The sequence below is a fragment of the Rhamphochromis longiceps genome, linkage group LG3 (genome assembly GCF_057381845.1).
Source record: "Rhamphochromis longiceps isolate RC_006_pf linkage group LG3, R_longiceps_female_GT1.1, whole genome shotgun sequence".
NCBI classification, from domain to species: Eukaryota; Metazoa; Chordata; class Actinopteri; order Cichliformes; family Cichlidae; genus Rhamphochromis; species Rhamphochromis longiceps.
Window position 1 is genome coordinate 48,811,949 of NC_140559.1, and position 24,271 is coordinate 48,836,219.

Below are 24,271 nucleotides of genomic sequence, written 5' to 3' on the forward strand. Positions count from 1 at the left end.
CAGCTGACATCCAAAGAAGAGCTTTGAATGTCCTTCAATAAGCCTGGAGAGCTATTCCTGAAGACTACTTAAACACATGACAGGAATGCTTAGCTAAGAGTGTTCAGACCATGTCAGAGAATAAAGGTGGTCACACCAAATATTGACTTTCAAGATGATAGTCTTTACTGTATTTCTGTATTTATGCTTGCATGTTTCAATAAATCACTGGAACCATTTCTCTCATTGTCTTAGCAAAACATAAACAAATGAGAGTTGGCTCAAGACCACCACACTGTGGATGAAACAAAGTTTTGGCTTCATAAAGAAGTAAACTTACTAGTTACATAACTACCACCAATAGTTATGTAACTACAGTGCAACAAATGCATGATTAAATTCACTTTCCATGAATCACTAATCAATATTTTTGTGTTATCAGTCTGTTTACTGGGAATTGGTGCATTTACTTTATTTTTCATACTGACTTCAGCTCTTCCTCAGCAACCCTGGTTTTACAAGCAGCTTGGCAGCTGTTTTGCGCCAAAAAGAGTAGATGGCATGTCACTCAGCAGACAGACACAAGGTACATGTAATATATGTATCGTGATCAACTACTCAGATCCTCTATCTTACTTTTGGCTCACTAAAGTGCAAACTGCCTCAAATTTATTATGCACTAAATAGCACATCAGTGAACTAGGAACTGAGCCACTGACATAATCCGTGTCATTACCCAAGCCTAACCTCTGTTTCACGACCACTGTCAGTTATATCGGAAAGGAAAGCCAACTGACACATTTGCAGAATTTTACAAGGTTAAAAGCAGATTCATTTCTGGAGCTACATTCTCACTTGAACAATTCCCGGATTTGATAATTGACAGAAAAGTCCACCACTATGCACTCAAACCTCAAAATCATTTAGTGATAACAAGCTACCACTGCTGTGTGCAATCTGTAAGCCTTGTGATCAATGGCACCCTTCTTCTCTCAAACTGCCTGAAGCCACCGGTGTGATTATAGGCCTATGGAGGGGTAATAGCGGAGCCCTTGATTCTGCCTGTGCTATAGTCATCAAAAAGCCTGGCCTTATTCTGCCATATCCATCTCCCACTTACTGGAAACCTCTTAATTGATGGATGAGGACGTTATGGGAAATGGCAGGAGTCGTTATGGTCGTGATTTTCCTTCAAATGTATCCGCCACTTGGCTGGTGGAGAGAAGGATGAACGACAACCTTCTTGGACCCTGAACAGGCAGAAAGATACGTGGGCTGGCGATGCCACATAGGCAGGGGGTAAAAAGCGAAGGTTGGATGATTGATAGGGACTTAAAATGGAAGAGGGACACCCACCTCCTCTCATCACGCCTATAGCTACAATGCCCATAATTTCCAGTTGGTGAAATCAGGAAGGATCTAATGAAAAAGGACTGTGCTCTTTTCCTCATTTTCACAGGCTTTCTCATTCTTGGTATGTCTCTGTTCTTCCTCGTTACTAGCACCCAACCACTTTCACTGCAGACGATTTCTCTATTGACAAAGTGTACTAATGAAATGTCACCTCCGACAGTTGGCGGACAGGATTGATGTGCCAGAACTTTTTTCAGTTTATTTGAATTTCCCTTCCCTGCACTTTTCTTCACATTTTCTCCCTTGATTTTTTTTCTCCCATCTATTTCACAACACTGGAAATTACATTTTTGTCACTGCTCATTTGTAACCCAGAGTGATTGTGGAAGTTCAGAAATATGTCATGCAGGCAAGTAACAGCCGTAATGCCACACCTGGAATCATTCCAGTGTCTAAATAATACAAAGTGTTCAACATGTGGGAAAATACATTTCAACATTTACAAATGATGTAGATTTCTTCTAAAGGCAATATTAGTAGTAAAGTTTTTTTTTTTAAATAATACCTTATTTTAAAAAAACCCCACAAATCTACAAAAATTGAGTAATTAACTAAATATTTAAACCCTACAAGTTATATGCATAATATGAATATCATAACACAGATTAATAATAATAATAATAATAATAAATAATAATTAGTAATAAATAATTAGTAGTAATACGGATATTAACAATACAGTGCAATAAGGTAATTTGTTGGTTAAAGACACAATTTTTTTAGTTTTGCCTCTGTACACTAACATGGTGAAGTTCAGACTTTCAGCTTTAATCCAAGAAGCTTTTGCAAATATTTTGCATTAACTGCTTAGGAATTAATTGTCCTCAGTTTTAGTGGATCAGTCATAATAAGACTGATAAGCAGCTTCGTGGCCAGATGAGGCCTGTTATTAGGTTGTTGTTAACAAAAACATGATAGCTCAAGTTCATTCCAAGTGTTGAATTGGTGGGTTAGGGTTACCAGTGCTCTGATTGGTACAATCAGAGGCACCAATCAGAGCACTGGTAACCCTAACCCACCAATCTGATTGGTGGGTTAGGGTTAGGGGTGTGACCGGCTAGGTGTGGAGGGTTGTGTCCGAAGGGTATATATACACTGCACTTAGCCTAATCCTTCATTGAAGAATCTTCATTGAAGAATCCTCTCCAAGGAAAGAAAATTCATCGCCCTGAAGAATCCTCTGGTGTACGGACCTCCTCTCCAAGGAAAGAAAATTCATCGCCCTGAAGAATCCTCTGGTGTACGGACCTCCTCTCCAAGGAAAGAAAATGCAGAGAAGACTCACCACTCAGCAGGCCTTGGACATGATCCTGACGGAAGTCGACCCTTGTGACTCGGATGGAGAAGACCTAGCAGTTCAGCCGGATTCGGACTCAGAGCTGTCTGATCAGTCTTCCGGTTAGTTTCATTTCATGTTATTTCCTTTTTCATTTCAAACAAGTAAGTGGATGTAGTTAGTAAGTAAGATATTTCAGACATTATTCTGATACAGAGGAGGAGATACTGGAATTATAATTAGTATCTATGCATGCATTTGTGATTTTGTTTGACCTTCCCATTTTGCTCACAATTTGAATTTGTTCACACTGCAGATGAGGAGACTGCTTCTCCACCGAAAAAGAGACCTTGTTTGGGGACTGAGACAACGAAAGATGGCACAGTGTGGCGTGAAGAACATGTGGGGACCTGTCTCCCTTTCACCCCAATAGAAGCGTACACTGCAGATGGAGAGCCAACGGCTAAGGCCAGGAGAAGTATCTCGAGTCGCCTTCAGAGCTTCCTGTGTTTCGTCACTCTTGACATGCTTCGTAGCATTCAAGAATGGACTATTCAACATGCACAGCAAACGGAGCATGTTCATTGGTTCATGGACCTCCCTGAACTAATGGCATTTATTGCAATTGTGATCTTGCGGGGGGTTTGCAGGCTTCCATCTGTAAATGACTGCTGGTCAGCAAACCTGGGAAACCCACAGATAATTGGAACTATGGCACGAAACCGCTTCCAAAACATCATGCAACACCTACGCTTTGATGACAAGTCCACCCGCTGTGATCGAGCAAAGACTGACAAGTTTGCTGCAATTTCCAGTGTGTGGGGATCATTTGTCACCAACTGCATCACGTGCTACAACCCTGGTCTACATATCACCATTGATGAATAGCTTTTCCCATCAAAGACTCTGTGCTGTTTCCTGCAGTATATTGCAAGTAAACCTGACAAGTTTGGGATCAAGTTTTGGGTGGCTTGCGACCTAAAATCCAAGTACATTTGCAATGTCTTCCCATATCTTGGCAAGGACCCCAGTCGTCCCACTGGGGAGAGACTTTCTGAAAATGTAGTAATGAGGCTGATGGAACCATTCCTAGACAAGGGCAGAAATGTTACCACGGACAATTTTTTCACATCGCTTTCACTGGCACAAAAACTTCTTAGACGGAAAACCACCATCCTCGGCACAGTCAACAGGATTCGCAGGGAAATTCCTCAATCCACTAGACAGACAGATCGCAATGTATTCACCACTCAGGTATGTTGCAGGTCTTTTGTGGTTCTATGTTTATGTGTTTCATTGTGTGTAAAAGGGCTATGAAAATAACAATTTATCTTATTTCTTAGGTGTTTTCAACCTCTGCTGCCACGCTGACGGCGTATGCGGCCAAACGGAAGAAGACAGTCTATATTCTTAGCAGCATGCACAGCGTGGTTCAGACTGATAACACCACCAAAAGGAAGCCAAACACTGTCACCCTTTACAACAAAACAAAGTGTGGCGTGGATGTGATGGACCAGATGGTTCGGGAGTACACTGTCCGCAAAGGAACACGGCGCTGGCCAGTCGCCGTGTTTTATAACATGATTGACATGGCAGCACTGAATGCACATGTGCTGTATCAAGCATGCACCGGGACGAAGGAAAGACGGGTGGACTTCCTGGTGGCGCTTGCAACAGAGTTGGCTCACTCTCATGTAGCTGCGAAGAAGGCAAGAAAAGATCAGTTGCTTCGGGCAGAACCCTCCACACCTAGCCCTGGAAAAAGAGCCACGTGTCAGGTCAAACACAAATGCAAGAAAAATCAGGCCACTGTGCGATGTGTTCACTGCAAAAGATACACATGTGGTAAATGCAGACTACAGGTACCATGGCAGTGCCAGGATTGTGAGTGATTGCTGACAATGTTGAATTATTTGTAAATATGTGTACAAATGGTTGGTTTTTTGTACTGTTTTTATCAATAAATGTCAGCAACAAAGGACATACACCCATGTGTGTTGATTTCTCCCCAAGATGGCAAACTGAAACACTCCACTCCCCCACCCCCACTCCCCTCCCTCCAGAATTCCTACTTAACAGCCTAATATACATATGAATGACTAGCCAATTTAGCTTCCACTTCCACCATTTGACTGCTCTCCGGGTTTTATAGGTAGAAAGGTAGAAGCCTGGGGATGCTAGTGTTAAAGCTTTTCGCTGGAATTTTAAATGGTCAGCACAAAGACTTGTCAATGTAATGAAGGGTGGACATCAGTAAGATGAAAAATCCCAATCCCCAGGAACTGTCATTTTGGACAGCCATGTACTCTGAGCCTGTCAACAGGAGCCAGTTGAGCCAGTTGTCCCAACACAATGAGCTGGAGGAGGCGGTAGAAAAGAGGGAGGTTTGGCCGTCTCTCCGTCGACTGCTGCCCTGTGACTCGGACCTGGATAAGTGGCAGAAAATGGATGTATGGATGGCATTTGGTACAGTGCATACACTAACGTATTATGTGCTTTCATTAAAGCCCAACCTTGTTTTTCAGGGGTGGTTATGCAGGGTGAAAGTGAACACAGCACATCTAAGACTTTGCAAGCCAACTTCCACCAACCTAACAATGTATATAAGTTACATTCAAACTTTCTTTTGATATTAGGTCACCGAACTCACGAAGCAAGCAACCATAGTGAAAATCCATAATTCAGTTTTCCTCCCTTTCTCTCCATGACAAGCCCACCTGTCCCCAGCAATGCAGACCGAACACTTCACAAGTCCACTGCATGAGCTGCTTTCTCTCAGTCTGCTCAATACACGCTAGGAAAGCAGCGTGACTGAGTGAAACTTGAGAATTGCCTTGAATCGCATGCTGAGCTGCATCTCATCGTGGAGACGGAACATTGCTTCTGTTTCTGTACAAAAACAAATTTCAAATAAAGGACTGGTTGTGAATGAAAGCAGTTTACTGACTCTATAATGGAACTTAAAAAAAGCCAGTGAGCTTTTAGAGGTTCAAAACTGTGTTTACATTTTAAAAGAATATCCTGGAAGGTAACAGTAAGGTCAATGACATCCTTTTTGGTTAGTAATCCCCTATTGTGGTATAGTCCATAAGTATTTGGATAATTTGTTGCAATTTTGCCTCTGTACACCACCACAGTGAATTTGAAATTAATTAATTGACATGTAGGACTATTTTCAGAAGTTGCATTCAAAAACAGGGAGGCCAGATTCAGTTTTAGTGTAAAACATCTAAATGAGGGAGCCTAGTTCTAGAAATCAAATTCTTTGAAGACATGAAAGCAAGATTAACTTCAGAAAAGGAATAGCTCGTGATTCCAAGCATGTTGGGGTCGTTATGCTGTGGTCACGTATGGCTGTCCCTGGAACCACGTCAGTGTTTATTGGTGATGTGACTGCTGATCGACGCAGCAGGAGGAATTCTGAAGTCTCGCCACAGATTCAACCAAATGCTGCAAAACCAAAGAGACTGACTGATTCAAGTCCAAACAAACCCAAATAATCATACAAAAGCAACCAAAGAGATTTTTAACACACAGTGATGGGATATTCTTGAAAAAAAGCCCATGGGCATGCAGCAACTGAAGGTGGCTGCAATATAGGGCTAGCAGAGCATCTCAAAGGAGGGGAAACAGCATTTAATTGAGTTCTGTGGTTTCCAAACTTTTTCAGGATGGCGCTATGCATATGTAGCTGAGTGGTAAATTAATAATAATATTTTCCACTTCAGTTAACCAAATATCCATTTAAGGTTCAAAAAGGGGGTCTTAAAATGTCGTTTCTTTGTTTCCATGTATGATAAGACGAGAATGTTATTGAGTAATTCAATGTTATTGCTTGTGCTATTTCTTTTGTTATCTGCATGTTGTGTGCAGTGCTTAAGGGTTAACTGCAGTCCCCCCCCCCCAAAAAAAACTTAACAAGAAATGCATCTTGGGACTTCCTGTTTACTTTTATTTGTGGATGTGGAATGGGAATGTTGTGAAGGAGTTAAATTGTTGGTAAGGAATTGTTAAATATGCACATAACTCGTTGAAACATACTGGTATAATAGTAGTGAAGATGATGTATTTCTGAAATGGATGATGCAAAGGACCTGTATTTTCTGCATGCAAGGGATAAGTTGCGAGATCGTCTGTGTGCTGCAGTATTCCAAGTGAGATGAGATTGCTGTGGAATGTAAGTGTTTATAAAAATGTATGTAACACTTCCACATTTTTTAAAGGAGCCTTGTGTGATTTAGCTCTTTGTATTTTCCAATCCAATCCAATTTTATTTATAAAGCACTTTAAAATACCCAGCACAGGAACAAAGTGCTGTACAGAAAATAAGTTAAAACAATAGAATAACAGAAAACAGCAAAATAAATAAATAAAACACATAAAACATAAAATTAAAACAGCCCTATATTAAAACAAAAAACAAGATAAAACAGCATTGAATCACCTAAAAACAACTAAAATAAAAAATAAAAAACCAACATCTCACGTGGTGTCAAAGGCCAGGGTAAAGATATTTTGTTCTGCACAGACAGAGGCCACTGCCGTATTTTTGTGTTTCGTATTTTATGTGATTTCATTTATTCCTCGTATTGTACTGGCGCATTTTTGTTTAATCGTTTATTCTGTTACTTTGTTACCTCTCATGCTGTCGATGTTCAGTACAAGTCCATATGGCCGCTGTTTGACAAAAGTAAAGGTCAAAGGACATTTTTTTTTATTCAGTCGTCATTGACAATAAAAACTGCACATTAAGAACCCGAGTACGGTAATTGTATCCTGGCTACACATAAAAATAGCTGTAAGTCCCAAACACTATTGTTATAACCCTTGGATTAAGCCTGCACTTCAATCATGTCTAGATTGTTTAATTTAAAATCCACCATCGTAGTGTACAGAGGCAAGAATGCCAAAATCGAGTCATTGTCCAAATATTTGTGAGCATACAATAGAGCTGTTCATACGGCATTTTGAGTGATTAATTTATCAATTTAATTTATAACCAATAAACAGTAGCTGTCTCTTTAATTAGAAATCACTGTATGGCAGAGTCTTAACACTGGTAAAAGAAGCAGTTAACGCATGACGTCCGCACTCTTGCTTACTGGCTATGAATGGTGAGTGAACACTAAATCACACCAGGCAGAATCCTGCTGCTAACCTGCTCTGTAGGCGTGTTGCACATCTCATCACACCCCAATCACATGTCATAGCAGGTATTTTGTTTTTGACAGGTGATGGAAACAACTGCTTAAATGAAGGGGCCCTTCACCCTTAAAAAAAACTTGGACAGGGAGCATCAAGGAACATTGTAGCGCCTCAAGTGTTACTGCAGCCACTGAAGAATGGGTATATTATTGTTGACACCGGGGCTTGATGCCTTCTGCTCAGGGCTCAAATACTGCTACCTGTACTCTGACACTTTTATTTTAACCTCAAGCAGAAGAGAAGCACTGCCATACAACGTTAAATCAATGACTTATCCCTTTAATTTGCTCCTCTGTGCGGCAACAAGACCACGGAAAAAGTTAAAAAACTGAATTATGTCAAAATCTATTTTTTACAGCAGCCCTATTCTCCAGACTCCTCAGTGTGTTTTGAGGTTTGCGTCCAGTTCATGTGTTTCTAAAAGGGAGTAACTACGTGAAAGAATGAAAGTAGAAATAAAGGAATGAATGAATCTTACTCTGTAGCTATAAACAGGACAGCCTTGAGTTTACAAGATTTCACTTGCTGCCTGACCTCCCTGCCCATTTAATCCAATCTTTCAGAATTGTTCTTATTTTTCAAGGGCTACGCTCAAGTTAGCAGGAGATTTCAAAGCTCCACAAAACCTAGATTTACATAGATAGATGACTTCATAAAGGGGAGGCGTAAAGTGCTCAAAGCCTGTAGTCATCTTGATGTCTGATGAATATTATGCTTGACTGAATTTATATAGCACTTAAGTGTGAGACAGCGTGCTGTTACAAAGACCCCACAACACTGTCAGCCATGTGACACCCTTCAACTTTCTAATACAGAAGAAGAAATACCTGTTAACCCGAGTCAAGTGATATATTTTGAATTTAAAAAGAATGTATGTGCACACAATGTCACTACCATGCCAGAAGTATATGTCTCACCCCAAAGTTAGACCATGCAATGCTCTGGAAACTGCAAAAAACCTCAAGAGCTACATCTCAGGCTCTGTAGGCTTCAGTTAGCATGATAAACTTCAGTATGGATTGTTTGCAGTTGGCAAACGTGAACTTAAGGAAGCTAATACGAAAGAGCTATACACTGGATTGGAGGTTAAGGTTTAACAATGTAACATGTCCAAAAAACAGAAGGTAGCTATCTGAAAATACTGAGTGACCAGGTCTTTCCATCACTGCTAGATGGCACAGGCATATTCCAAGGTGACAATGCCAGGATTCATCGGGCTCAAACTGTGAAACAGTGGTTCAGTGAGATGGGTTTCACAAATGAATTAGCCACCACAGAGTCCAGAACATAATGGAGAAGGCTTTGTGCACCACTGGGACTCATCTCATCATCAGTATAAGCACTTTAGTGAAAAATTAACTCTGAATGGAGATAAATGTTGTGACATTTCACAAGCTTATAAAAAAAATAAAAAACTTGTGCCATCATCAAAGCGAAAGTTGGTCCAACAAGATATTAGTGTGTGACTTTTTTTTTTTGGCCAAGTAAAGCATGTGTAAAATGTGCAAGGTCAAAGTTGGAGTAAGGCTGTGATGAAAATACCTTAGTTGAAACTGTGGAAGTTCTGTGGTGATGACTAAAAGAAAAAAACGATGCAGAAGCAAAAGTCAGAGTCGTAAAAGAAAAAGTCCTCCCAAGCATTAGCAGTTTTAGAAATATTCTCCACATGAAAAGAATATATTAGTTTTTGTTTCAGGAGTTCCCCATATGGAAAAGATATATATAAATCTTATAAAGTTTGTATCTGTCTTGTGTGAAACTTGTATGAAAAGCATACAAGAGTGAAAACAGATATAAGATCCCTTGAAAAATTATATAATGAAACTTGTATGTTTTGGATACTTCCTAAAACAATATATGAAAGTAATGAGAAAGTGGCCACTTTCATGAGTAAATCATATAAGTTTTTACTATTTCTTTTCCATATGGGTTTGACCCAAAACATTTTATAATTCATCATTGTAAACCATTTAATGTTTGTCAGCACTTTTGTGGTTGCTTCTTACTGTCACGGTTCTGGGTCCGTCGGACCCAGTAGTTTGAGTTTTATTATGTTTTGGTTTTAGTTTGCATCAGGGATTGTTTTCTTGTTCTCTTGTAGTGTTGATTATGATGATGTTTATTATTTGAGTTTCATGTTTCTGTGGTGTTTAGGATTTGTTCTTCAGTTGTGTCTGCTTAGTATTTGTCTAGCTCCATGTGCCATTTTCTGTCTGTCTCTCTATGTCGAGTTTGTGTCTTAGTGTGATGGTTGCTTGTTCCTGTTTTATTGTGATGGTCTGCGTCTCATGTGAGTGTGTTCAGGTTTACCTTTGTCTCGTCTTGTTGATTATTCCCAGCTGTGTCCACCACCTGTGTGTAATTCCCCTGTGATTCTCTGTGTATTTAAGTCATGTCTGCCGTCATTGTAGTTGCTGGTCCGTCTGTGTATTCCACCCTGTGTCATCTGTGTGTTTCCCTGCTGTCAACCGCTAAGTGTTTCTGCTCATGTTCAGGTTCGTGTTCTGTAGTTAGTTTGTTCCCAGTCTAGTTAGTCATAGCTCCCTTTGCCGTTTGTATTTACTTTCATGCTCAATAAACCACCTTCACACCTTCACGACTGCCTGCGTTTGGATCCTCCTTCATTGCCTCCACACGGCTCACCTCACTCGCCGTGACAGTACGGACCAGCCAGATATGGATCCAGCGGCATTCACCCCACCCACGGAGCTTCGGGACCTCATCACGAACTCCGCTTCACAAATAATCAACCTGTGGCTAGAGCATGAGGGAGAAGCATTCCTCCACGTTCTGGAAGCCAGACTGCAACAGCTGCTCACGGATTATCCCTGGCTATTGGACTCACTACACCCACTCGCGCAAGACTTCATCCTTCACGAACTTCACCTACACCCACCAGCCGCTATCGCTTCCCAACCCAGCCGGACGCCGGAGGTTTTGCCCGGCCCGCCGGAGGTTTTGCCCGGCCCGCCGGAGGTTTTGCCCGGCCCGCCGGAAGTTTTGCCCGGGAGGAAGCGACGATCGCGCCGTCGGCGCGTCGCCCCACAGCTGGAGAATAGGACTTCAGAACTGCCGGCTGTGGTGAGTGGAAAAGACGCTCTGTCTGTTTCACCAGTTCATATGACTGTTTATACCGGGGCTGTGTTTGTTGAGTCAGCTGCTCAGCCGGTAGCTCGGTTAGCTTCCCAGCAGTCGCTAACTCAGTCAGCCGCTCACTCATCACCTCCATCACAGTCAGACCCAGTAGACACCATGTTACAGTCCATAGCCCAGTCAATAGCTCAGTTGGCAAGAGAGTCATCAGCCTTATCAGTTCAGCCAGCCACTCCACCACCTGTTACTACTTTGCTACCTGTAGCTCAGTTGCCACCAGTTCAGCAGCCTGCCCACTCATTTACCCAGCCTTTATCCTCACAGCCTCATTACAAGCAGGGAACACACTTCATACAAACTTTAGCTGGTTCACTTAAGCTGGCCATCTCAGAGGCAGTTGCTCCCTCTAGGGCCTCCCCAGAGGCTGGGTGTCAGTCACCAGCCAACTCTGGACCCCTAGAGGTCAAGACACCAGCACCAGCAGCCTCACCGGAGAACTCACCTGAACAGTCTCGGCTCTCAGCACCCCCTGAGAGCTCAAGTGAGTTCACCCGTCCGCCTCAGTCCTCTGCTGAGTGTATTGGGGAACACTTCCAGCCCTCTGAGGACTGTATCCCACTGTTGCTGCCTGAGTCTAGCCACGGTGCTGCTCAGTCCCAGCCAGTGTCCACACTGGCAGAGGTCTCCGTACCTGCTGCTTCAGAGACTGCTTTCCCTGGAGGGCCTGAGGAGCCCGTCCAGCCTCAAGTGTCGTCTGCTGGGGGTTTAGGAGAACCCAGCCAGCCTCAAGCCTCGTCTGCTGGAGGGCCCGTGGAGCCCACCCACCACATCCTCACATCTGCTGGTGGTCCTGGAGGACCCAGCCAGCACATCTCCACATCACCTTCTGCAGCATCACCGCCGTCAGGTTCCGCAGCCGTCCCGCTGCCGTCAGGTTCCGCAGCCGTCCCGCTGCCGTCTTCATCATCTTCGCCTGGTCCAGCCTCCGTGTCTTCATCATCTTCGCCTGGTCCGTCCTCGTCTGGTCCGTCCTCGTCTGGTCCGTCCTCGTCTGGTCCAGCCTCGTCTGGTCCTGTGGTTGCCACGCCGCCGTCGGTGCCAGCTCGACCCGTTCCGCCTCGCCTCTGCCGGCCGTTTTCCGGGCCTCTGAGATGGCATCATGGCCTTCGGGGACGGCCTCCGGAAGGTGTTCGTCGCCGCCGCTGGCATCGCGGCCGTCCTCCGGACCTGCTCGGTGGCCGCCACTGCCTTCCACGTGGTCGGCCTCCGGAACTGTTTGCCCGTCGCCGCCGTTGCCGTGTGCACGGTCGGCCTCCTGAACTGTTTGCCTGTCGCCGCCGTTGCTGTGTGCAGGGTCGGCCCCCTGAACTGTTTCGGCTCTTGTGTTGTCGGCCCCCGGACTTTACTGTGGACTCGTGAATGGTCTTGTTTTGTGTTGGCCTGTTTTTGGTTTATTCTGGTCTCTTGTGCTCCTTGTTTTTTTGTTTCGGACCCTCCTTCCTGGACCCCCTCCGCCCGCCCTGGCTTTGTGCTTTTTTTGTTTGGGGCTGTCGGGAGCCAGCCCTTAGGGGGGGGTACTGTCACGGTTCTGGGTCCGTCAGACCCAGTAGTTTGAGTTTTATTATGTTTTGGTTTTAGTTTGCATCAGGGATTGTTTTCTTGTTCTCTTGTAGTGTTGATTATGATGATGTTTATTATTTGAGTTTCATGTTTCTGTGGTGTTTAGGATTTGTTCTTCAGTTGTGTCTGCTTAGTATTTGTCTAGCTCCATGTGCCATTTTCTGTCTGTCTCTCTATGTCGAGTTTGTGTCTTAGTGTGATGGTTGCTTGTTCCTGTTTTATTGTGATGGTCTGCGTCTCATGTGAGTGTTCAGTTTTACCTTTGTCTCGTCTTGTTGATTATTCCCAGCTGTGTCCACCACCTGTGTGTAATTCCCCTGTGATTCTCTGTGTATTTAAGTCATGTCTGCCGTCATTGTAGTTGCTGGTCCGTCTGTGTATTCCACCCTGCGTCATCTGTGTGTTTCCCTGCTGTCAACCGCTAAGTGTTTCTGCTCATGTTCAGGTTCGTGTTCTGTAGTTAGTTTGTTCCCAGTCTAGTTAGTCATAGCTCCCTTTGCCGTTTGTATTTACTTTCATGCTCAATAAACCACCTTCACGACTGCCTGCGTTTGGATCCTCCATTGCCTCCACACGGCTCACCTCACTCGCCGTGACACTTACATTAGAATCTTGTATCCTGAATTAACTGGATTCACATATTGTTTTGTTTTTATTCATTTTTTTTTTTTGCTTGTCATTGTAGATATAAACTGCTTACCACCACTGTAAATGGGGGCTACCCCTTAATGTGTTTTCAAGTTTAAATAAATATATATTAAACTATTTGTGTCCTGGAGACACCTTATTAATTATTAGTAAAACAAAAGAAGAAGTCCAGTAGCATATCCTCCACGAGACTGAGAAAATTTGAGACTGAATGAAATATTACACCCTCACATAGGAGACCATTGTTTCCCATTTAAACCAATAAATGATGGTGGCGTCACTATGGAGTTCTGTGTACAGCACAAACAGAAAGTGGCTTAAGGCTTTTAACACCCTCATACTCTAGTTGACCATTTTGGCCACAAGCGGCTGGAAACCTGTCTCCAAACAGTGACTCAAACTGTAGAGTTGTTGCAAATGACTGCATTTCAATGTATAAAGAGACATATCGCCAACACATTGCAATCAGTCAGTCAGCACTTGAGTGACTCTGTTTGCAGGAGGGGACTAACTTTATGATGTTCTGGGTGCATCTGAATGTAAGTAGCTAATGTGAAGTTCTGTGTTTGCACAGTTGATGGCAACAGATTTGAAACGTACAGCAACAAAATTGTGATTTTTGCAGATTCATCAGCTAACCACCTTTATCACCAACAGATGCATGTTTTTACCAGCTTCATACTTTTCAGTCACAAACTCCACACGTACACGGGTATTTTTGAAAACTGAGATTTTCCGTTTTCATTTAAAAGAATAAAAAATAAATCTCGTCCACACATGCAGTTTTGAAAATATATCTCCCACCACATGTAAACGCTAAAAACGAAATGTTGGCCAATCAGAAGTCTAGAAGCCTGGGAGGGAAAGACTAAACAGGGTTTTGTGCCTTCACAAAACCTTAAGTACTTCCAAAAAGTTTGTTTTTCTGGAAAGGCAGCTAATTTTGTGTTACTTTTCAAGTGTCTTCAACATTTCAAATGTTAATAACTAAAGACAGTATTTTGGTTGGTGTAGACTCACAACTTAGGAATGAACAAAATGCATACAGCATACATTTAAATTTTTTTTAAAAAAAAGTAAATTTATTCAAAACCAATGTCGGGATTTGGGTTGTGACACCTTCGCACACCTTTGACGTTGCATGACAAAATCTCAGTTTTCCTCATCCACACGTAAACGCAAAAAACGAGTTTTCGAAAATCTCCACCCTGGCAGGAGTTTTTAAAAATCTCAGTAGCCTGATAGCAGACCCTAACCCCTAACCCTGATAGCAGACTGACTTGCTTTAAAGACAGCGAGTGACTGCAGATGGTTGCAGACTGAACTCCATATTCAAAGCAACCATTTCAAAGGCATTAAGATGTAGCATTAAGCACACTTACCAAACTGCCTTCCTTATTTCAGATAACCAGGCGTTGGGATGTACAGTCTTACGAAACATACATCATGCTCTGTTGTCACACCCTTGATTGTGATAACTTTGCAGAAAGAGTCTCGCTTCTTTTAATGCTAATAAAATCTGATTACTCTGTTAATATGGTACAAATTATAGTGATCAGGATTTAAAACATATGTAGGAAAAAATGGTAAGAAATCAAATGGTAAATATGAAGTCAAATAAACATTTAATACATCATGTAGGAAGAAAATGCATGTCCTCGGTTAACAAGGCCGTTGGCTTGGCTTTCATGAAACTGCTTGGGAATTCAACAGCAGCAGTTTTAGCCTGTTGTTGAATCTACAAAGTGCACATAATCCTCAGCCGACATCAGTGAGCTACCACCGCTCCCGCTTCAGACGTGCAGTCAGTGAATTCAGAGGCAGGGGACATGCAAATCAACCCGTTTCTCTGTTCAGAAAACAAGAGCGGAAACATTCTTACGCTTTCATCTTTGACTGTTTTATTTGTTTACAAAATGCTCCCTCCCCCTTAATTTATGTTATTTGCATTTAGTGCAAGGTGCTTCGTGATAATAATGACATTTTTATTGCCAAGTCTCCTTGGCTCTCTCAAAGCGAAGATCACAGGCACATCCTAGAGCTAAAGTAGGATTACTCTGTAGTGAGACTCGGCACAGCAGACACCACATTAAATCAGAGACTTGATTTGGTTCTAAGATGGAAACATACAAAGGAACAGAGCAATAAAAAAAAACAGGATACAATAAAAAACAATCCTCTTTGCGGAGATTTGATTTCTGGGGGGGAAAAGGTGCACGTGGGGTGCCCCTGAGTGACTTTTTGACAGCTGTTTGTTTTTGAAGAAGCACCGGGCTAATTTATTTATTTCTCTGACACATCACTGGATATGTAAAGCGCCTCGGCTCTGTTTGCTCTTCGTACAAAAAGAGCCAGTGAGCCCTTTTATTCATTGTTTGAGCAGCGGGAAGACGTGGTCTGTAATATTCATGAACATTTTGCCTACTTAAATGTTGAGTGCCCTAAAAAAAGGAAAAAAGAAGAAGAAGCTACAGGTAATATTAAATGCATGTGCCTGTCTAATATGATATCATGCAAGATAATCAATCAGTTAACGTGGCCAATGCATGCCACTCCCACTTTCAGAATTAACTGCTTCGGCTGGCTCTCAGGCTTCAAAGCCAATTTGCTCTCCTGTAATTGAAGGAGGAAGCTGGGAGCACAATGGACTCGAGGCGATGCGTTGATTAGAATTGATGACTGCGTTCAGTGTCTGTACATTTCTTGTGCAATGGAACGGCTGCAGACCAACAATGGAAACGTTGAATTAGTGTGAACGCTTTGATTCCATACTGTGGCCGCCGAATTAAATACTGTACTGGGTCCTGTGGTTGGCGTTGTTGTTGTTATGTTGAGCTGGCAGCGGGAGAGCTGCAGCTCTGAGTGCGAATGTACAGCAACCGTGAAGGGATTAATAAAAAATTATCAAAATGCCACTGGGTCTGCCGTGGTCGTTTACACATACCTTTTTATCTGCCTTTATTGGCACTTTTATCCTTCTGAAGCGAGCCTTACAATTTTTTATAGACACTCAGAAGACTCGGGTGAAGACTTTTCACCTAAGATAGCTAATACGCTTTTCAACCTTGAATTTAATCAATTATATCAACTTGCAGTCTGAGTTTTACTCATCTGCAATCTGCTCAGTCCGAATACAAGAAAACAATGTGCAGGCAGAGTCGCAGCATGTTGCAAATGTTACGAGTTTACACGGGCCGATAGGAATCTTTGTGCAACACAAATTTTGACCGTCTCACACACGGCGTTTATCTGCCGAAGGCTTTGTCAATACAACCATGACTTTTATTAATTTCACTGCTCCACTGAGGCATTGATCAGAGCTTCCATCTTTCCTGTGATCTCATTTCAGGCTGTAATGTGAAACTACAGGGTCAATAAAGACATCTTATTTAATTCCTATATTTGGTCCAGTGGTTTGTGGAACTGATCTCTTTGATAACCATCTTCAGTTTCATTGAAGGGCTAGTAATACTGTAGCTGCAACCACAGGCTGTGTTGCCGTGAGACGTTTTCCTAGTTTAAAATGACAAGCCCCTTTGGGCTGCACCCTTGCTGTCTTATGCTGTATTACATTTTGTCCAAGTTTGGGCCTGCTTAGTGTCAGTTTGTGTCATATAACATTCTTATTGGTAGTGTGACATGAACATAACAAAATTTAATCTTAGCCTATTTAATGAGCAGGCTCATTTTAATTCCAAAAGCTTTTAAGTTGTAGTATCAAACCAAACACAGTCCAAGAGACCATTCAGCAACCCCCTGGCAACCACCAGGGGGTTGCTCTCTAGAATAAAATGTAGTTTTCTTGACTTGTTTTAGGGTGGTTGCTGGCAGTTGCTAGGTCGCAAAGAAGTTCGCAGCATTGCACCTGCAGTGGCAGATCACCACAGTTGCCCCTACTTTACATGAAAGATGGCAACTCGTGTGCAAACACCTGCTAGCTGCTGAAGAAACTACTGTGGAAGCTGAAAAACACCAACCAATAACAGAGACATTTTTCCTTCAAAGTAGTTCAAACGAACAAGAGAATGTCAGGATTATAAAGTTACAAAATGAGAGCTTGAACTAATAAAAACAGAGTATGAAGAGCTTTACATATACAGTCACAAAGCACTGTACAACAGAAAAGAGGAAATAAAGGAGAAAATTACACAATAAAATAAACAGGTAGTTTACATCTGAGATAATTAACTCAGATGTACAATTTTTTTACAACTAGCGTGGTGTACCCATGTTGGCCATTTTTTAAAAAGAAAACACCCGCTTAAGGCTGTTAAGGCTGTCCAAAAGCACAAGGGAAGTGTTTCTGTGGAGACAATAACCCGACGAACCAGTTGCAGGAACCAAAATATGTTAAGAATTGCTCTGGGAGACACTTAAAAGAAGTGGAGGATCTATCAGTTTTGTGAGGAAAGAAAAGATGAGAGCTAAGCGTGTTAGCCTATTAGCCTAAAAATCCACCATCAGTATTATATGAATCATGAGATTAAAACACAGTTACCTAGCATGTTTTGGTTCCTGCAACTGGTCCGTCGGGTTATTGTCTCCCCAGAAACACGTCACTTGTGCTTTTGGAAATCTGTTTTTTCCTATTCCTGTTTTGTTTTGTCCTATTTTCGTTGTGTTTTGTGTGCTTTTTTTCCAGCGTTTTTCTTACTGCTGGTGTTTTCTTAAGTTGCAGTCCATTTGGCCTCTCAGGGCCACCGTATGTTAAGACTCTTGTGGGCTTTTAAGGTTACGCTGACTTCTTTTATACTGTGTCTAAAACAAATTTATAGCCCTGTATCATTTATCAAATCATCTGAAGTCTTAAAAAAAACTAAAAAAAAAGTCCTCCAATAAACTGCCCACTGCCAGCACAGACATAATTTCCTTTCTAAAAGGCATGTCACACTGTTCTTTTGTCTTACTACAGAGGTCAAAGCTAAGAAGAGACTGCACAATAGAACAACGCTGATAAAAGTGATATCCTCTATATTAAATGCAGGGGGAAACATTGATATCGCTGCCCTGCTTTGCCTATTCTTTTTTTATCAACACAACACAGTATCATATCGGAAAACGAACCTCGGAGAAAATTCTGGAGAAACTCTGTTATGTGTGATAACGCTGTGGCGAGGTGCCCTTTACTTGCAGATAGGGCTTATAATGAGGTAAAAAACAGGGGAAAACATTGGATTAATAATACATGGGTCATTTGTAAATCAATGGAGGGGCACTAGGCCAGTGAATAGGCTTGAGGATTTATTCTGATTACAGAATGGCAATAAAGGACCATTTACAACCTGAATGGGACAGCTAGTAATTAAGGAGCTGCCTTAAAACAAAGAGGAAAAGAGTTCTGCAGGAGTACGCCGTTAACTCCGGGGAGAACCACTGCATGTTAATGGACATGCTGTATTTCACCTGCAGTTGGTGGACAAGAGCAAGAAAGCTGGTCCTCTTGGAAAATTTGCAGTAGACATCCATCTTATTATAATATTTGGACCGCACTGCAGTATAACACCACTGGCCTGCTGCATTGTGAGGTAGAATGCATTGGAAATTGAGTGAACGGAGCCAAAGGGGACAAGCAAGTTATGCACGAAAAATCAACATGGTTAAAAATTTACACCCCGTGTTCTAAAATAATCCAGGCTTGTTGTCAAGCGTGCAGCCATTTTCGTATTAATTATGACTCATTCTTTGGGCTTGTCTAATTAACTTCCACTTTATTGTACCAAATTACAAATACACCAACTATTGACTACATTAGTGTCAATATGATTTTATCCCCTTGACAGCATGATGGATTAAGTGCTGGTGGCTGTGGTCAGCCACCTCTTTAATTGGTTTGTCTAAATGTTTTATGAAATCAAGATAAAATTCAATCAACCTCTCTAAATTGCTGATTCAGCCTAAACCGCAGTGGACATTTTGATTGATGTCCACGGCCAAAGGGGCTGCAAAGGTGATATGTGCCTGAGTAGCAACAGCTCAAGGTTAAATGGTGCTAGGAGAGTGTTTTTATGACAGGAGGGGCGAAACGGCAGCGCGCACACACACACAGCGAGGGAGAAGCCTGTGGGTTTTACTACAGGACATGCTGCTGCTGCTGCTCCTGCAGCTAGAACAGCAAAGCTCCTGACGCTTCACAGATGGGTTGTGACGTTTAGAAGATGGAAAATATGGTTTGATCAATCTAACGCCCTGTGCAGGATTGACTGCGTTCACCAGATATTTCGCAATCAGTCCATTAATTTCACCATCTGACTTTCAATGGAAATCAATAGTCATAAAACTTTGCCAAAAGATTTGCTTTTATTTATTTGTACATTTTGAAGCTCACAGTTGGTGATTTAAATGTGTCAGATAGAAGGCTAGAGCCAGCAAACGTCACCTTCGATGGATTGGGATGCTTTCACTGCTTTTATAGGACATAAAAGGGGCGAGCAAGAGTTTGATGCTGCTAATCAAATGCACTTGGGTCGTGTCCAAATTCATAGGCTGCATCCTCCTGAGGACGCATTTGTAGACCCATTACGTCACAGCGACGCTCCGAAGGCTGTCCAAATTCGTAGACTCCTTCGAATGCAGCCAACGAATGCGTCCTCCTTTTCCCCGAATTTGAAGGATGGGTCGGGTGTGTCCTTCGTGGCCCACCATATCCCAGAATTTATAGCACGGCCCAGCCAAACTCCAGTTTCCGGCAATGGCGGCTGCTACTGAGTTTTATAATTACTCTTATGAATCTTTCTGGGTCACAAAATAAACATATTTTCAGGCGAGAATTTGGGTGTGTAAACTTCAAATATTTGCTCAGTTTATCAAGGTATCGCATATTTGCAAAAGTGCTTTGATGGTTTTGGAGACGTCTGCTACCCACCAGCTCGATAGCAAGCCGGGAGCTCGAGGGTCACTAGAGCCGCAGAGAACGGCACAACTCCCGGCACATCATTTTCAGATCACCGCGGACTTTCGCTACTCAGGTTAAACATAATATATAAGTCACTTAGACAACCTAAAAATGTTATTGTTTGTCTTTTTTCAGTGTTTTATTTGTTCATGAGTAAATCTGTTTGGCTGAGATTAAAGTTATTAGATTAGATTAGATAAAATAAAACTTGATTAATCCCTCGGGTGGTTTTCACACAGCTGAATAAACGTCAAACAGAAAACTGATTAAACAGAAGTGTGAGATGGTCGAGAATTTACGCCAGTGTCCTGTTATATTTTAGATAGCAAGGAGCAGACGGCTGCGTTTATTAAACTCCACCGAGACAGCGGTGACGCAAATCAGAAGGCTAGACCGTCCAATTTCACAGCCGTTTACTTCCGGCCTACCCGACCTTCTGAGGACTCGGCCCACGAAGACCGCGAAGGCCGGGTCCTCAGGAGGATGCAGCCCATGAATTTGGGCACGACTTTGATTAACAAATCATCAGAAAGTGTGAGCCCCTCTATACAAGCAGATGATTTGGCACTTTGCTGGCTTGAAGCATTCAGGTGCATGTTAACCCAATGTCACAACCTTCTCAGGAGTTAATGTCTTAACAATTTCACCCCACAAATCATCACAATTCAGCATGTTAAATATTAAAGTTAGGCTTGTTTGAATTGTGAAAGTTTCTTTCTGTAAAAAGACTTCTGAAACAATGTCTGACCACACCTAAGCAGAGGTGTTTGGTCACTTTTGGTGAAAACCAAACATAGCAAATTAGCACAAACACCTATCATACCAGCATCTCCAAAAGTTGATTCTGTTCATCTGGACGTAGCGTTTTGTGGGAGAAACGTTTCGTCACTCATCCAAGTGACTTCTTCAGTCTCAGCTGACTGCAGGTTTCCCCAATCTTATAAACAGTAATGACTGAAACCAGCCCACTGAAGGAACAATGGGCTGGGAGGTCAGTTCCTTAATCTTAATTATGCAAATTCTCATGACCATCAAGACTATCATACCAGCAGTTAGCACGGCGGTGGAGGGGTATTGATTTGGGCTTGTTTGCAGTCACACTGCAGGACCTGGGCACCTTTCAGCCATTGAGTAGACCATAAACTCTACCAAAGGATTGTAGAGTCAAATGGGAAGTTACATGTCCAACAACTAAAATTTGGCCCAAACTTTTGTGGATTAACCACAAAAAAAAAGAAAAAAAAGAATCAAGGTTTTGCAACGGCCCACTCAATGACCAGACTTTGACCCAATCGAAATGTTGGGATGATTGGACCTTAACGGAGCTGTGCATAGATGAATGTCCACAAACCTCAATGCACTGAAGCAATGCTATAAAGAAGACTGGGCCAAACTTCATGGGCAACAATGTGACAGAATGCAAGTAATACAGAAAATGATCGTTTCGAATGATTGCTGTTTTTTATATGACAGCAAGGCCAAGCTGCCATAATCAGAAATGCACCAATCAAGCTGTCCAACTCAAAAGTTCATCACACAACAAAAAGCAACAAGTAAAACATTTTTTGGCATTGTATATTTTCACATTGATGCCAATGTTTGTTCATTAAAGGACTGGAAAAAAATGAAATTTTGACCTGATGACAACATATGCAAACCTAGAAATGTCAACCTTTTGATCGAAAAGTTAAAATATCACCAGAATACGCCAATCCACCTAATTTATTACACCAGTCCAAACCAGGGTGGAGGACTATCCCAGCCAACACTTCCATCCTGAATAATCTACATGAGGAATAACCAGCATTACCATTTTTTTTCCTGTTGGTCTAATCAATACAAGACTGAGCTCTAATGACGCCTCACCATGAAACCTCCTTCACTAGAGAAGATGGCACTACTCCACCCTGCATTAAAAAAATAAAAATACACTGAGAAATGCTCCGTTTTACCCTGATGTGATTTTTAGTGTGAAACTCTAATTATGCTTTAATGGGTTTTATAATTGCAGATAAATTGCTTATTTTGGACGAGGATTGATGTTTCCATTCAAATGAGATAGATTTCTAATTAAAAGCTAATTGAGCATAAATCAGGGAATTGTTTCACATTGGAAAAGACCAAAGGTAACCACTGAGGGTTTTTTTTTTTCACGTATCTGCACATTTTGCAGGTTGGGCTGTAATAGGAGTTCACTGGCTGCGTGCTGCTGTGACTCACCGTACCCTCGCATAGATATTTTTCTACAGTGTGACATATGCTATCTGGGATGTCAGCTGAAATGAGAGGACGGCTGAAATGCAAAGCCATTTCCTGCTTGTTCTATTGTGGGGCTCAGCCATGTTGCTCGCCTATTGTATGGCTTCTTCCAAGTTATCTGTCAGGCCTGGCGAGCACCCTATTATTTTATGCCTTTCTGACTGTCCCCTCTGCCAAAGCGCAACACTTCTGTCGTACCATGTGATCAATCTGATTCTTTTGACACCCAGCGAACAGTATCTAGCTATCTATAATGGCGGTAATGTTTTCTGTCACAAAATGGTCCTGGGAAAAAGGTGTGGGAGAGCGAGAGAAAGCTACAGTGAGAATAAGAGAGTGAGTAAGAGGAAGAGAAGATAACAGAGAAAGGCAGACAACCTTTAGGAGAAATATCGTAGTCGAGTCTTTACCTAAAGTCAGAGCCACTTTTTATTGTTGCCTCTGCCTTGCATCCGCAGTCTCTTTCTACGTTTTAAACCTGTGAGTAAGACAGAAATCCAATCCCAGCCTCGGTGTGTACGTGCACAATGCAGCAAAACAACGTTATTTGAGAAGCTGTTAGTCCAAAGTGCTTTATTCCTATCGATTCTTTGAAAACTTTGAGAAAAGAATCAGCAGAGGCAAACAGAAAGGCATTATAATTCCAGCGCTACGTCTTACGTGTTGTCTTTCAAGGTGACACGGCGGCTCGCGATTACACTGCACATGGCTTCACTGTCACTCCAGACTGACAAAGCTGTAAAGTGCCTCCTTAGCCAAGGTGCACTCACAGAGAAAAGCCGGCACTGAACTCGACCTCAGTCATTTCCAGTTTATAGCAATCCAGTGTCAAGTTGGACTGAACACAGAAAGTGTTTAAAGATGAAAACTCCTTTTTGCACGGGATTACTATTACCTGGGGATCTAATAATTGCACATGATGTCTGATCTTAATAACGTGAATCTGCCACATTTGCAAGTTTGTCACATTTTTTGTTCTCCATACTTGTCTTCTACTTCTTCCCTACACTAGACTTCTGGCAAGTATTGGCAAGTATAAGTGAAAGTTTGGAAAGCATGTGGTTGAAAATTTAGGAGGGTTCATGTCACTACAAAGTAAGGAAACCCGTAGCAAGAATGAAAACGCGAAGAATGTCGAGCTTGATAACGTCCAAAGCCGCATCTGGTAAAGAATCTTTTGCCGGCTTCCAACAGAGTCGGTTATTTTGTGACAGCCTATTAATATTAATGTTACATCTCCAGCTGGTGATGTCAGTAAATGAGCGCGAGTGAAGCGCTCATTTACTTTACTTTGCTCATCCTGTCTGAATGTCCTGTCCGAAACATATGCATGTCAATGAACTAATGTCTAATGTCACGAAGACCACTGGTAAAGCCGGATTAGGACTATGTGAGACTCTTTGAAGAGTAACACAGCAGCTTGTGCTACACAAAGTGCTTTACAAACTAAAAAACAACAACTAAAATAAGGAAAATGCACGGCAACGATGCAATAAAAATAAAAAGGAGAAAGAATAATACATTAAGACAGTAAAAAAACTGGAAACACCAAAGACTAAGGCTGTTAAAACCAAAAATGTTTGAGTCAACATGTGCTAAAACTCAGTCCATAAACATTCGTCTTCATTAGAGATTTAAAATGTGCAGATCTAATATTTAGCAGCAGAGTCTGGGACCTGCCAGGTTCTGATGCTGCAAGACATTTTTTAGTTCCTCTGAATGGAAAACATTAGTTTTGAACTAGACCTCATGGTTCTTTCTGGAGCATGAATAGATAGGAGCTCAGATAAATAAGGAGGTGCTGATTTAAAAACAAAAAGTAAAATTTTAATGGGATCCTCTAAGTAATAGGAAGCCAGCGTAAAGAGATCAACACTGGGGTTATA